The following is a 15,241-nucleotide window of genomic DNA, read 5'->3' as shown; positions in this document are numbered from 1 at the left end:
TACATTATCAAGGACTTCTTGAGGAAATTTAGCAAGAAAAGTAACCCCTACGTCACCAAAAAGCTGGAACTGCAAGACATTTCTGAAGAAGCATGATCACTACTGTGACCATAAGAAGCAGCATCAACTTTATGGCTTTAAGCCTCATTGCTAAAGTTTGAGACACTGGTTAAAACCTAAATAAAGAAGAGCTGCAGCCTATCTTAGGTGACAGCCTCTCCTAGTGTGAGACACCCTGGAGGTTGCCTGTCCATCACAGGTCTAACACAGAACGACAGATACACTCCAGAGAGAAACCCCCTTGCTGCCAATATGCAGAACAGAGTGTATTAAACACTCTTCATTTAAATAAACAGTAAATCCACATTTAGATTTTACCGTGTTTGCACCTACAGAAACAGAAATGAACGTACTGTATCCCAGTTTCTACGCACTTGTAGAATACTCTATAGTAAAAGTAGCATTTGCTCTTTCCTCTCCCTAATGTTTCTATTTTGTTTACTACTTCTACCTTTGTCTTATCATTCTTGCAGTTACCAGATGTTACAGAATTACCCATCTGTTCTAAAATGGAAAAAATGTCAATAAACAGATTGGGGAACAAAATGAAAAACATAAAAATGTGGGGGGAAGCTAAAATGAAGCGTATTGCTCTAAGTGTAAGTACCTTCATAGACAATTTAAGGAAAGGGAATATTCATATTTGAGCACAGAGATTCATTCAGAGATTAACTATTTGAATAGAAGACTCCTGTAGTCTACCCACTAAGTATAAGACAATTTGTTATTGATCTGATAAAGTTCCTTAGGTGACATGATGACACCTACAAAGCTTAGGTGAGAGGGCTCAAACACTGGATCTAAATTTCCGGAAAACATATGTGGACCTCAGAATATTTTATCCCAGAAATAGAAAATTTATTCCAGCAATATTGAGGTTTGGCTATGAGGAACCATCTGGTTTGCTTGAACTCTCTTTCCATTTGCTGCTGACGTCAACAACCTCTCCCCTCTCCCTTTCAGACCTCATCAGCAGCATGACGTCCATTTGTGAGGGATAAGGGAGTAGGGAGCACACAGGCGCACATGGACAAGCACTCAGCCACCCCACCCATACACGCACACACACCAACACGAGTCTTTGTATCCAGGGCTTGAAAGAACGTTAGATTGACTTGCATATTAATTTCCTGGATACTTAGACAAACATAAGAGCTGCTTGCCCAACCCTAAACTTAAAGAATGTCTCCACCTTAAATTTTGAAAACTTTAATAATTGATATCACAGAGAATAGGCAGTACCAAAGGGAACTCGCCATCACATCACTATGTAAACAGCTGTATGTCCCCACAATAGGAGTAATACCTGGAGCACGTAGATACACATTTATTCATGCACACATGCACACTGAATCCCATCTGAGGTCCTAAAGACTGCTCTCTAACCATCACTCCTAGTTACAGACCTATCATGCAGAAATGCTAACTTATTCATAGCTTTCATGCCAACCTGGATGCAGAGAGGAAACTGAAGCTGGCTAGGGCAAGGCACAGGCTGCTGTGTGTCTGCATATATGCATGTGTGTTTGTGCACGGATAATCATTCTCACAGCAATTTTTTCCCTGGATGCTTTACTTGGCCGTGTTTTACATCGATTTACGGTTATAGGTTAATTAATCAGAGATGAGTGCACTCAAAAACAGAGATGCACTCATTTGGGACATAAATCCTGATGTACTTGCCTCTGACTTATGGCTTTTAATATTTTTTGAAACTGTTGACTTCATATCCTTACTAGAATAGAAATACTGTGCTCTGCAGTGTCACATATTCATATTACAATATCACCTCTTAGCGGGAGCATTTGTGGCCAGTTTGCAGTATCATAAAATTACAGGACACACACAAGCCCCTGATAAAAAATGATGAAACATTGTGAAAAATGTTAAACTGCTGCTGTGTTAAACATTCAGAGTTACCATTGTTCATATCCGTTATAAAACAGAATAAAGTTCGTGCTTATGTTGCTGCTGCAGCAGCAGCTAGTCATTCCTGAATACAAAGCATTTTCTTTTATTTAGCTAACAGCCATTCTACTTGATTGAGTAGCACTGTTAGGGTAAAAATAATAACTAGAATTTTCCAGGAGACCAATTAAACTTGTATGAAAGTGTCACTTGCCAGTAACACTTGGTGCTAAAAATGTGGTGACAATGGGAGATCTGTATATCCTGTAATACTTAATATTGTCTCCCAATTATCATAATATCACCCCCGAACCTCATTGTCTCACTGTCTCTCTGTCTCTCTCTCTGTGTTTGTGTTACAGGTTCAAGTGCGCAAATGTGTTAATCTAGGTTAATGTGCATTTGTGCACTTATACATCCACCTGTGAGTGACGTCTCCCTGTGAGAACTTTCAGGCATCTGATGATCGTTATTCCGCTGCTTACAGGCAACGGTTCCACATAGTTTTCATTTATATAATATATTCCCGTCTTTCTGCATAAATTGACATCATCCAGGATCTGTAGAGCCTTCACTTCAGGTATTTGACAGTTACTTCACAAGGAGGAAATATAATAACAGATGTGTGATACACATAAACACAAAGACACACATGTGCACTCTGTAAGGAAAAGGAAAAGCAGAATATGTCCTGCTTAATTCCTGTGTTTTTGTTTGCTTGTAGGCATTGTTTTTAGTCACCAGTATGAACTATGTAAAAACAATCTGCAGCTAACTTGCTTTATCGGGTATCAGGTATTATAATAGGTTCCGTTTAGTGCAGAGAATAATTTGGTGTTGGTTAATTTAACACTGATGCTACACTGATTTTTTTTTTCGGATTATATTTTAACACAAATATTATCCTTTTTGTGAAAACCAGTGAGAATATGCGTGCACTTTGCGACATATTAAATCCCAGTAGGTTGAATAAGCTATCCTGATGATAAATTGGCCTAGTGTCACCATGTAGCTTATTTTAGTAGAAATGCACACAAGTTTTGCAGAATAAGGAATTCGTTTTCTGTAGAAAGGGCAGTAACTTGCAACGTGAATACATTTTAAATTAAAGTTCAATTAAAGCTTATGTTTGCATATAAAATTATACGCAGAATATTATGGCCCTGAAAGTTGTGCAGACGGTTTAGTGAACTCTGACAGTGTTTCCAAAAACCAACAGCATCATTTTCAGGCATGCAGGTGTTTGCCAGTGTTAGATTAGAACCTTGTAAGCCTCACTTTCCTGTTTGTTTACAGCATCCACATTGGGATATCAATTATAAGATGATAGGAACAGCTGAACACAGGATGCACCAAACGTTGCATATAGAAAGATTAGTGATCAGCAGTATGTTCGCCTCAAGTTTTAGATGAAAATACATATCTGCTGTTTTTTCTGTTTATACTCGGAAAATAAACAGGCTGCAGCACCCATTAGAGTACAAAGACGGCAGGTAGCATGCCGATTCAGTGATTGGCTGACAACAGCACAATAGCAGTTACCTCTGTAAATGGGCTCTGTTTCTTTCTCAGCTGTCTGTATGATCCACAGGTGAGCTGCAGCCATTAGGACTCAGGCAACAGCAGCAATGGCAGTTTTAACAAACGATGCTCCTCCAGCAGTCCAGCTGTAAAACACACAGCTCAGCAGGCCTCAAATAGACACCCAATCACCTACACCGTTTTGTGATATAAAGCACAACAAAACTCCAGTGTCTCCTGCAGGCTTAGTTACAAAACCTACACGAGTCTTTCACATAAACACTGGAATGACTTGTGTGGAAACTGGTGAGTCCAAGTACAGACATGACGTGCTTAAATATCTTCACATGAATGTAAAATTACATATTACTCAAATACAGTATTTAAATATAACTTAGATTCCGTTTCTGCTTTTATGTATGTTTTTTTATAAACGTTTTTTAAGTTTCTATGTAGAAAATATGGTGCATTTTGTATCTGTTCAAACTTGACTAGCTACAACATTTAACACAGTCGTTCTGTATTGGGTAGGGAGTCTGTCTTGCTTTCACTTTCCTGGGAGTATCCATTTAAGTGCTACTTTAGGAATTTTGGCATTCATAGCCTAGCCATGTAAAAGATCGCTGTTTCATTTCATCAGCAATGCTAAAGCATTTAGTGTTTTCCAGCATGTTTTTGCTGGTGTTCTTGTTTCACCAATAGATTTTAAGGATTTTTATTTTATAGCTATCTGTTTTGGAATGATTCTAGTCTCTGGACGTCAGTTTGTGTTATTCAGCGGCATTCTGAACCATATAGCAGAAGTGATTTTAACATCACTGTTTAACATTCTTATCTTCGTGTTGATGCTGTAATTACTTGATTCCCAGATGGGCTGAATTCTGGGATAAGCTGTGCAACTTTTGACAATCTTGATTGTATATCTTTATTTCTTTCTGGCACTGTACATTTAAAGGTAGACTCATTCTTGGATGCACAACACATTATTTAATTTATTAGGATGTTGTTTCCATTTTAATTCAAGCAGGTTATGAGATCCATTCCACATGAACTGTATGTTGCAGTCACAGTACATATCAGTGCGACAGCGGTTGCTTATGTAAATGTAAATAAATACACACTCGCCTGTTATGAAAATTTATCTGTGATGATGTGTTAGCCCTGTGAAAGATTGGGCGTACCCTGCCTCTCAATCTACGGTAGCTGGGAAAGGCTCCAGCTACCATAGCTACCCCCACCACCACCACCCTACCAGACCCTGACAAGGATAAGCAGAAGAGAAGGGATGTATGGATGCATGGATTACATTTATACAGAATTTGGGAGGTAATTACCTAAGATCAAGTGTACAGTTTTGATATGGTATGAATTATTTAAATGTTTCCATTTGATCCTGCTTATCTTTCACTTTGTGCCACTTTGTATAGATAAAACATACTTATGTCTCTTCTGCATTAATCTGACAGCTGTAGTCACTTTTCATGTGATATGCTGTTATAGATGATACCAATGCTTCCAGCCTTTTGGTCTTGTGATCACTTGAAAAACTCTCTTTAGTCTGAGTCTTTTGTGCCATTTCAGTTATTAGTTATTTGCAGCTACAGCAAACATTTTCGTTTTAGCTTGTTTGATTTAAAAAAAAAAATAATAATAGAAAAACATTATTTTAAATGTATGTCAAAAAGCAGTTCAAAGCAATGAATAGAAATGACGTTAGAAATATTTTCCTGTTTCTTACATCCTTATTTACCATGTCATAAAATGTAATATTTGACTTGTGCCACTTTAGGAAAGCAAAGGGTTAAACTACAGATTAATCAATAAAGTAGTAAAACCTAGAACCACCTTGGTTAAGCAGAACAGTAATGCAGTCTACTTTTTATAGTTTTACATTATTTTTTACTTTGAAAGAAGTAATCTTACTTACTTGTAATTAAGTATTTTTGCAGTGGTAAGACTTTTTGCTAACAGAAGAAAAGGCAGCAAAGGAGGCTGAAGTGCCAAAGGAACAGGAAATTGCTGCACATTGCTACTAAACTTTTAAAGCCACACAGTGGCAGAAGGTGCCTGTGATCCTTAAAGGCTAGCACAAGGATGTGAATTAGTTGTAAGACATTACTGGAAGCCAATAAAATGAGCAGAGGATATCTGTGACACTCCAGGAAGTTAATGTCATGGATTCTGTTCTACAGGCTGGAGAGAAGACTGGCGAATATAAGAGCTGTACTCTTTTAGTCAGGAGATGTAAAAAGGCCTGAGTGTGAGCTGAGCTGAGTCCCTGAAGAATCGCTGTTGTGTGCCTGCTGTCTGTCCCAGCCTGGGCTCTGATGGTTGCTCTATTTCAACCACAGTTCTTCCAAACAGAGTCCTAATGCGCCTGGGACAACTTCACCAAGATAAGTAAGATAAGCTCTGACATGAGCATATTTCCAGAGTTCAAACTAACTGGCGTATATCTTGACATTATTGAGCTCGAATTATATCCCGCCCGCCTCCCACACTTTGCAACACTTCCACTTCAAAGTGTATGTGAGAGTGTGAGAGAGACCGACTGAGATAGAGGGAGAGAGATTAAAGATTGTAAAGACGGAGTATGTGAAATACTCGGGAGTTGTATGTAGTTTGATTTGGTTTGAAACTTGGAGCATTTGCCTGACTATTGATGTTAGGAGATCTAGATGCTTTTCTCATCTGGGTTTGTGTGTCTCTATAATGATTCACCTGCATTTGTCAACAACATGCAGTACATTGACATCAAACGCGTTTCTCACGCAGAATTTTAATGATTTCACACAAAGTTGTTGCTTATAATTATACTATAAGATGAGATTCATTCCAGCCAAAAAATTGCCAAAAAGGTGCTTTTGTTTGCATGCACCTCACATTTTAATTCCAGCCGGATCAATATAAGATTTTTCTGACAACTACACGGATATCTGCAGTGAAAAAAAGATAAAAGCAATAAAGCGATTATGTTTCCTCCATCACATTGCACAGCCCTCTATAATGCCTCAACTGCATGATGTTAAATGGGTTTTGCTTTTAAAGCAAATTAAATGATAACAGATGAGGCAAGGGTTGGCAGACAGGAGTGCATTAGTTTACACTGAGGAACCACTGTATAGAGTTTGGCATTGGGCCGGTGGAGACACACTGCACTGAACTGTTACAGTAACATTATAGCAATAGTGCCTGACAGGCTTATACTCAGGAGCACAATTACACACACATACACACACACACACACACACACACAGCTGCGTTCACAGGTGGCTTGTTATAATGTAATGATAAGCCCAAGACCTGACACAAGTTAGCTTTGCCTCTCATGAGTTTTTTTGACATGATCTAGATGTCGACATACATGCTGACATACATGCTCACAGGTACACAAAACACAGTATATGACAGCACACACACACACACACACACACACACACACACACACACACACACACACACACACACACACACACATGCAAGCAGTTATGTTTGTGCTTTGTGGCAGGCTTTCAGTTTTAAATGTAACAAATTGATGTTGATTTTGGCTTAGTTTAATGCTGGGTGTACACACTAGTGTGTCTGTGTGTGTTTGTGTGTAAGAGAGTCGGGGAAAGGCTAAGTGGAGCACGCATCGCTAACATCAGATAGTTCATATAGCATAAATTTAAGCAACAACTTTTTGAACTTTGCTGTTGTTTTCAGATTTTTACCTGATGGCCTCTCTGATGAGATGAGGGTCAAGGAAAGTAAGGGCTCATTTGTAAAATCCCAGTTACAGCAGTGTGCGTGCGCGCGTGCCAGGCCCGGGACCACCTAAGAGGGAAGGCGGTAGGCGCCCTGAGATCAGCGCAGAGACAACTGGCAGCAGACTTTGAACCTGATCATATTCCGATTCGCATTGACAAAAGCGCGCGCGCGGGGGGGGGGTCGAAGGAGGACCTGCATCTTTATTGTGTCATCAAAATTACCAGTGACAGTTTGCGTCCTCGGCCCGGAGCAGAGCAGAATACAGAATACCAGTTAATCTTATTGACATTCCCAATAACCTCTTTGTGTTTTTTTCCTGTGTCGACACTATTAATAGCCCCCAAGATTTCTCTTTCTCCAACGCGCATTCCACTGCGTAAAAATAGAAATACAGTTGTCCATAACTGGCACCCATTGACACAATAGCTCCCGTTCCATAGACGTAGCTCCTCCCTATGCATGTGTGAGAGAGAGTGTGTGTGTAGCGGGTGGGTGACAGCTGGGCTTGCTGCGCTCCGCTTCAGTCTGGTAAGAAGCTTCATCTCCAAATAGGATGACCGTCGGCTTTTGTGGAAGGGACTGCGTTCAGCTCCGTAGCTAGTTCTGGGACACCCGGTTGTTTGTGTTCGTACAGTTTACCTGAGGGAAGTTTACGAGGCAAAGCGTCCTTTTTTGTCACTAGTGTGGATTTCCGATGGATATTCCGATTTGAGTGGTGTGATTTGAGCGCGGCATGTAACAAAAAGAAGCGCATGAGAAAAGTAGCGCTCGTATTGTTATCCTAAAGCGAGCACCATCTGAACTGCTTTGAGGGACACATCTCATGGATTACTAAAAGGCAGAGCTGTGTAACCACTCCGAGGGATATCCATTCATGAGCTGAAGGTGAGATTTCTTTGTTTACGTCTAACTTCATGCGCTCATAGCCCGTACCAGCCTTTCTCAAACCCCGGAGGCTTGTTTTCTGTGCAGCCAGGCTACCGGGCGACAAGTGCACCAGCTTCGCGCGGTAACCGTATCAACTTAGTGTGTTTTCGCGTATTTACAAAAGCATTTTTATTAAATGTGTGAATCAGAATGTGTACATTTTAGATTCATATGAGAACTGTGATCCTTTTCCGCAAGAAAAATACCATCTGGTGATTTAAACAGATCATAATTTCGTGCGTAATCCCTCCTATGCTGTTTGTTCATATAGTAGAAAGAAGTGTAAGTCTCGGAGGACCTATTTTGGATCAAGCTAGTGCGTCTAAACACGAGAAAAAACAATACCAGTGTATAATTTCAAAATATGAAAATAAGGAGGGGAAACGTGTTTGTAGGAACTTGCTGGAGTGGACCGACTGTAGTCCTCCCGCCCCTATGACTTCACAGTGCTTACTTTCAAACTACAGCCATTAAACACACTTATTAAGATATTAATGTTAATGTTATGAAAACGCATAATACTCGAGTCCTCGCTTCATTATTACAGTGCATGACGGGATTTTCATTTGCAATTTATTTCCACATTAAGTGGAGTAAATGTATCTGTATGTAAAGCAGATATTCATTGGGTGGACTAATTTTGTTAACAATCTTTCTACTTCACAGTATTTCTACAAAACTCTTGATTGAATCACAGGGATGTGATGTGAATTAATCATTTTACATTCATGTTTTTATTGCGAAGTGAGCTACTCTGCGGGCTGAGACTTTCTTCCTCTCTCTCGCTTTCTGCGTGTGTTTCATACACACAGAGGGACAGGCACACTGGTTAGGGTGTGTTCAGCCACCAGGTGATGGAGTGGTCACTGTTACTCTTTTCCAAAAGATCAGTCAAATGTTTCTAATATTGACCAGGGGCGCAGGTTGAGAAGTGGATTTGCCAGTAGAAGAAGTGCTTCTGTACATTATTTCTATTTATTTATCAAGCCTGGAGGAGAGATAGAGGCCTCACAAACCACATCCAACACAAGTGCCAACACCCAGTTACTCTGTGATTGCCCCTCTCTTCCCTTCCCTTCTCCTCTCCTCTCCTCTCCTCGATTTCCCCAGAGGCACTGGGAATAGCTGGAAAAGGAATTTTCAAACTCTGAATGTAGGTTATAGATTAGAAAGTGTGCAAGTGAGCTGATAGAAATGGGTGAATCCAAGCACTTTTGAATGCAGACCGCAAAATATGCATCATGTCAACTGTTTTCCAGATGCACCACATGGTGTATCAGCCTTTTTTTTTTCTAAGTGGAAAAAGAAAAAAAAACTTTACACCAGCTCTGAGAGGAAAGGGTGTTGTAGTTCATGTTTTCCCTGAAATGCCTGGAAATATTTGGGGCTCCTCTGTGTTTTTTCACGTGTGACCTTATGTTTTTTTGCTGTCAGCATACACACTGTGCTGGGTATTACACACAGATCTTAAATGGGGAAAGAGCAAAAATGTTTTAACATGTTACCTCTTCTCCTCCTACAACATTAGCCTGGAGGCATTGAAAAATCCTGGAGGCATTTTTTTTTCTTAAGATGTTGCACAGCCCGCAAGTCCCACCATATTGCCTCACGCAGCATACAGCACCACCAATAAGAGTGCTAATCCTACTATTAGCACTTTATATTTTGACATGTTGGTTGTGCTGACACATGAATTACAGCATGATTACCTTAGTGACAACAGTCTGCCTGTTGTCCTCCTGAAAAAAAAAACCCAGAATAAAGCAGGGCGACCAGAGTTGCTGCTTGTATTTGGAGCAATGCTCTGTGGAGCGTTTGATCCGCCGATCCCCTAACAATAGCAACGGGGATGGCATTGTGTGTGACTGATGTGCATTTGTCACACTGTATGTGTGCGCGCGTGAGTGTGTGAGACAGAGAGAGGAAGAGAGAAGCAGAAATAGAAAGAGCGAGACAGAGTTTGTATTTACCTTTGCCAGTTAAGGACAGATGCAGATGTTGCTTTAATACAGTGGGTCTGAATAATTGATAAAGAGCTTTGCTCCTGTTCAAATGAATTGGCCCTCTATTATAAACAGCCACAACAGTCAACCACTGTTAACTGCTGGTCCTCATTCAGTCAGTGTCAATAGTCTGCATTCAATAGTGTGTGTATTTATGCATATTTAATAAAAGCCATGTTTTATTGATGCACATCCTTGGTGTGTGGGCTTTTTTTTTTTTTTTTTTAGAAACAATTAGACTACAAGAAAGCATCAAACGCATCTTAGTCATCTGAATGTGATTTATTGATGCTTACCCCATTTTCAGCTTCCACGTCTTTCTAAATTGCCGCCGCCTCAGTTGCACTACCGTAACACTAAATAAAAAACCTCTAGTAACAGAACAAAGCCGGAGAAAGAGCGTAATCCCAGCTTTGTGGATGTGCTTTTAACACATTTTGTTTTAGAAACGCGGGTCAGCTCAATCAAAGAAGCTTGGGTTTGAACTTTTGCATCACAGATGTTATGGCACAGTGTCTGTTTTTGGCTGGCTCTCTTTTCAGATTCAGTGGGAGTCTGCTGTGATTCAGAAGGTAAAAGAAAAACAAGCAGGAAGATATCCTAACCTGCTACAACAAATTATACAACTGCTCTATATAAACATTATTTTGTACTTAACCTTCTGCTGCTCCGTCTCACTTTTTTTGTTGGCAATGAGTTCTGTGATTATTTGATAACTACATCATTTTATCTGAAAAAAAAAATGTTGACAGAGATATAGAATATATTAGACCTATGCTGAGATTTGCATCCACCCTTTTGTTTAACTTATATTTGTGAATTCCTTAAGAAAAAAAAGTTTATTTACTCATTATACACCATACAGTCTTCTTTTACTGGAACATGTTGCTCATTGTTTATATGAGATGATAAATGGTATTCACTGTACTACAGGCACTTGATATATATCAGTGCTGTAGAGTCCTGTATGCTCTATTCACAGCATGGCTCATTGAGAATGTAATCACTAATCACTAGCTTCTGCGCGTTGTTCTTGTTCTCGCTGTCTTTCACACATTCTCACACACACACACACACACACGCGCGCACACACACACACACACACACACACGCACACACACGCGCATGCATGGATTCAATGTGTTGTTCTAACTGGCTGCTTTCTCCCACTTAGCCTTAACCCTTGTGGCTCCATAAAAAATGACTCTACAGTGCATCCACAGAATTAACCATCCATGTGTTAAACACTCTTCATACTCATTACATTAGCATAATTGATTGAGCGTGTTGTAAACTACATGCCAAAAAAGCCAGAGGCATGAAGGACCAAGCAAGCAGTGCCTGTTGGTGTTTTGGCTGTTGGTCCTTGGCAATGCTTTGTTGTTGGAAATTAAGTGAATTAGAAAGTGATAGCCAGCTCATCTAGGAGAAGACTGAGAGAAGCCAAACTTTGCCGTGCGTGCTAGATGAAAACTCATCCACTGAAACATTTCAAATCAGCTTAAATTGTGCACTTTCTCTTCATATTATTATTTTAAGCACTTAGTGTATGCTACATTAACATGTGGTAATACCTTTGTCACAGCTGGGTTTGGTTGCCTGTCATTACTCAGATGGAATGGAAAGGAAATACATTTGCAGGGATAATCCAAAAACAGCAGGGCTTTGTGTGATTGCCTGGGAGATGGATGAATGAGTGGCCTTGAAAACAACCAAGTCTTGCGCTACAGACCAGATGATCACGGCACACAGTGTTAAAATATGATGTCCTAGTTCTCGTCCTGCTGTTGTGCTTTTGCAGGTAAGAGAAGCCAGCTGTGAGTCATGGACACATCCACAGTCTTTTAAGACTCATTAGGGCTGCATCCGCTACTGTGGTTGTGGTTATTTCTGTGGTTAGTTTGCTTGTTGGGAGCCAATAAGAAAGGTTGTGTGTCATGTGGATGTTAAGCATCAGAAAAAACCCTGCTTACTGCCTCTTAATTTGCTTATGTGTCTGTGTCTCTGTGTAGTGCCTAAGTCAGACCCTTTTCCGTGCGTATAGTACCACAAAGCACAGAGGGTGGCTAATGGCGAGGGGGGGTTTGAGTGTGCTCTCATTGTGTGTACTCTCTGCGTCTGTGTGTGCGTGTTTGCGTGGCGTTGTTCGAGTGCATCTGTCCCTCCTCCCCAGGCCCCAGCGATTGGCACTGCATCTCTCATCTATTAATCATAGAGAGCGCTTGCTCTCTCATTCCGTTGCCATAGTTTCAGGACCTGAGACAGTGTTGGGGTGCGTTACTGCCTAGAGAGAGGAAAAGTGAGAGAAAGAAGGGGAGGAGAGAGGAGGAAAGGAAAGGAAAGGAAGGAGGTGTGACTAAGGAGGAAAAGAGGAAATTATATAAAGAGTGTAGTGTGGGGAAGACTGAACAATTGAAAGAGAGCAGAGGAGGGAAGAGGGGAAGTGACTGAAAGAGCAATGCCAGGATAACGCACCGAGCAGGTCCTCACACTGTGGGTGAGAGTGCTTCAAGAACCAAAATGGATTCCATTTTTATCTCAGCAGTAAATCCTCTATCTCCTCTCTCTTTCACACACATACGTACATAAACTCTTTCCATCTCTCTGCTTTCTCCTTCCTAAAGAGAGCAGAAGAATATTTTCACAGTAGGCGTCATCTTGTGAATAGCAGGCTCATGGGGCTGGTGCATCTCCAGTGTGTTACAGTACATTGAACTGCTGCTATTTCACCTTGCTTTACAATGGAAAAATCCTTCCACTAAGCTGAAATGGAAGATGGGCAAGGGTCGCCTGTTTCATGCTCAGTTGGTTGTTTTGATGGCAAATCATGCTGAATTCATGTGTTATTCCATGATGGATTAGTCCATAAATCGACCACTATGGAAATTTCCGAGGCAGGGAATACCTCATGCTATCAGCTCTTGTTTCTCAGTCTCTTAGCATTTTATCATCTGCCTATCTCGTTGCTTTTTTTCTTTTTTTTCAGCCCTGTTCTCCTTCTCTCCAGATTTATATTTGCTTCCTTTCACGCAGAAGGAAAACATGAACATGTGCCGGTACTTTCACAGAAGGACTTCTTGTTTTGGCTGTAGGCTTTGTACCTCCCATATGACCTCATAATCTCATCTGGGTCTTTTAATGGCTAACCATGCACTAATGTGGTGGTTGTATTATCGCCTTGTCTCATCACATCATTCCCTGCTTGTGAGTATTTCCAGTGGGGGCTTCTGGGAGTGCAGTCCACTGGCAGCACTGTAATCATGGGATTCTCACTGCACAACCACCTTTCACTCAAATGCGTGTACACAATTACACACAAATTCACTCATACGCACACAAGGCGCATTTTTAGTGCACACAAATTCATGCGTCAGGGCAGTTTCTTTCATGTCAGTAAGATTGAAGAGGGATAAAGAAAGCTTGTCATTGTTACAGTGGTGCACGTAATGGGTGCTAGTGGGCAGAAACTCAAGAATACCTGATTGTACAGCACACTCTGTAATTCTCCCTTCACTGTGTATGGACTTTCTGCTGGGGAATTACTATTAGGGGACATAGGGACAAAGGAAGAAGTGAGAGGGTGTGTTTGCTCTTTGTACTGATGGCACTGAGGTGCTTTTGTGCTTTTGAAGTAATGGGATTGCAGGTGACATCATAGTGCTCGCATTCTCAGGTGCAGCAGGTGAATTAATCCAGGTGGGGGAGGGGTTAAAGGTTGAGTGTGTGTGTGTGCAGATTTTATAGCTCTGTGAGTAGCTGTGCAAACAGACATGCACGGTTGTGCACGTGTTGATATACATGTATGTGTATCACTTGTCAAAGTAGAGGAAAGCCAGTGTGTAAGGTGATCGGTATGCTCAAGGCAGAGCAGCAGTCACTCTTCCAGAGGCTATAAGCCTCGCTGAATGTGGGAGGAGCAGTTGTCTCTGAAAGCCGAACTGCTGGTTTACATACGCGAGCCAAACAGGACTTGACAGATTTCGTTTATGATCCACGTTTCTGGATTTTTTTTTTTTCCCCTCCACAGCAATATTTCTGTTTAAATTATCTGCCGTTCGATAATCTAATGTTGCTTGCTGTGATACAAGCAAGCATTAGCTTTCTCTGAGCTGGGCAAGCTTACCTTAAGCAACCTTTAATTGATATCCGAGTCAGCATGTGATTTGTAACAACCATCCCAAACTCATCTGATTCACTGATGATGATCATAGAGTTCTTGTAACTGGTCCCGGGTTCATATTAATTATTTACAGTGGTCTCTAGAGTTCTAGGCACATAAACATGAACGGTATTAAGAAAGGAGTTTTACATCTGGTCATATGCGAGCAATCAGAATCAAGGAGTAGATTTAGTTGCTAACATGAAAAACCTTACCCAACCAATATTATCTTAGTTTATATTCACAGTGTTTCTTATTAGAGGTAGAAAAATCCAGACTCTGTGTGCTTCTTCAGCATTTGTCTCAACCCTTGTTAAAAAATCTGTCTTCCCCTGGTCACAGTGGCTGGTAGACTACAAGTGATTCCCCTGAGGGTCCTCTATTTCAGAATCCAATCAGGCAGAACTCTGAACAATATTACCTCTGTGTGTGTGTGTACATTTATTACATAGTTAATGAACAAATTGCAGCCATGTGGCAAGCTCTGGCTGGCTAACAAAAAAAAAGCAACACCGAAAGCACGTGCACGCACGCACACACGCACACACACACACACACACACACACACACACACACACACACACACACACACACACACACACACACACACACACACACACACACGACTCACCACAAGGCTCCCAATGTTCTTGGCCTGTCTGTCCATCAGCTCATGCAGAGCGCTGGGCTGGGAGTACTTATCATCACTATGCTGAGTGGAGGCCTTACAAAGGCGTACACACACACACACACACACACACACACACACACACACACACACACATTCATGCATGCAGTTCAGTCAGCTCAGGGAAGCTGCTTGGTATAGTCAGGGCTCCTGTAATGATTAAATGTATGGTGTGACAGCAGCCTGAGCTTAGGAAACTAAACAGATAGGCAAACAGGGTGACTA

General features: G+C 41.0%; 1 protein-coding gene across 1 annotated transcript in view; it reads left to right on the top strand.

Annotated features, from left to right (window-relative positions):
* Positions 1-7,696: 7,696 nt before the first annotated feature.
* sema6a (sema domain, transmembrane domain (TM), and cytoplasmic domain, (semaphorin) 6A) overlaps positions 7,697-15,241 on the top strand; it is a 103,465-nt gene continuing 95,920 nt past the window's right edge. The window contains exon 1 of the mRNA XM_040050308.1: positions 7,697-8,124. The gene's annotated coding sequence lies outside the window, so the exon portion shown is untranslated. The remainder of the gene's footprint in view (positions 8,125-15,241) is intronic.

The sequence above is a fragment of the Simochromis diagramma genome, unplaced genomic scaffold, assembly GCF_900408965.1.
Source record: "Simochromis diagramma unplaced genomic scaffold, fSimDia1.1 OVJJ01000131.1, whole genome shotgun sequence".
In the NCBI taxonomy this organism is placed as follows: Eukaryota; Metazoa; Chordata; class Actinopteri; order Cichliformes; family Cichlidae; genus Simochromis; species Simochromis diagramma.
The sequence above is the reverse complement of the archived record's forward strand: the minus strand, read 5'-3'. Positions and strand labels throughout refer to the sequence as shown.